Below are 1,443 nucleotides of genomic sequence, written 5' to 3'. Positions count from 1 at the left end.
CTGGGATCGAGTCCTACATGGGGCTTCCTGCAGAGCCGCTTCTCTCTCTGCCTGTGTCTCGCTTCTCTCTATGTCTCTCTTGAATAAATATACCTTAAAATCAACATTTTATTGGTAAGTTTCTTCAACCTCCCTCTAAAGACCCAAATCTGCTAAGTCTAAAGACCCACACCAAATCACACATTTCTCCAACCTCCTACAACTAGAAGTTGTAGAAGTTCTAGGAAAGTGGGATGGACACACTTGAGCACAAGTGACCTCTGGGTGAATGAATGAAAATACGTTCATGTACATATTTGCGGGATAATACCAAAATAAAAAACCAAAGGAGATACTTCTAGAGAATCTCAAAGAAAACACTGAAATCAAGGTATCTTTGATATCTGCCGTAAATCTGAGATTACACTAAGAACAGACCACAGAGATAGGACATATAATTCAATCAACACTGAAGACAGCCCTTCTTCGTCAGTGTTTCCACCTCAAACGTCAAATCCACATCCTTCCAGAACTCTCTCCCTATCCCCTGTACTAAGTCATCTTCACAACTGAGCCAAATGTACTCTACATAACTTAGACGAGAATGCTTTAGGCATACTCACTAATAACACAGAGAATAAAAATTAATGTAAGTTTAAATTTAAACTAAGATAGAAATGAAATCTAAAAACTATCATGCAGGACGCCTAGGTGGCTCAGTGGTTGAGGTCTTCCTTCGGCCCAGGATGTGATCCTGGAGTCCCAAGATCGAGTCACCCATCAGCTCCCTGCATGGAGCCTGCTTCTCCCTCTGCCTGTGTCCCTGCTTCTGTCTCTCATGAATAAATAAAATCTTTCAAAAAATAAAATAAAAAAAATAAAAACTATCCTGCTATAAAAAGGAATAAAGAAGGTATTAACTTGCCTTGCTACTTGTCATTCTCTTGACACTCACTCCAGCCAGTTACAATATAGGAAATCTAAACTCCAAGAGAAACTGGAAATTTGATTGGAAAACCAATTTGACTTTTTTTAAAGTTGAATAAATGATTTTAAAATCAGTATTTGGCTCCAACTAATGCAGAATTAGTATTTCTTCTGCAACAGGATTTAAAAGAGTAAAAGAAAAATGCCTTTCAATAGTCAGACAAGATATCCAACATAAATTCTTCCACATTTAGTATTATGCAATTTAAGAAACAACCACACTGAAGAAAAACTAATACTTTTTTTTTTTTAAGATTTCTTTATTTATTCATCATAGACATAGAGAGAGAGAAAGAGGCAGAGACACAGGAGGAGGGAGAAGCAGGCTCCATGCCAGGAGCCCGACGCGGGACTCGGTCCTGGGACTCCAAGATTGTGCCCTGAGCCAAACGCAGGCGCTAAACTGCTGAGCCACCCAGGGATCCCCAACCTTAATACTCTTTCTGAAACATTAAAAAAAAAAAAAACACTAAAAAG

Source organism: Nyctereutes procyonoides, unplaced genomic scaffold, assembly GCF_905146905.1.
Source record: "Nyctereutes procyonoides isolate TBG_1078 unplaced genomic scaffold, NYPRO_anot_genome, whole genome shotgun sequence".
Taxonomy (NCBI): Eukaryota; Metazoa; Chordata; class Mammalia; order Carnivora; family Canidae; genus Nyctereutes; species Nyctereutes procyonoides.
This window is presented reverse-complemented; position numbering follows the sequence as displayed.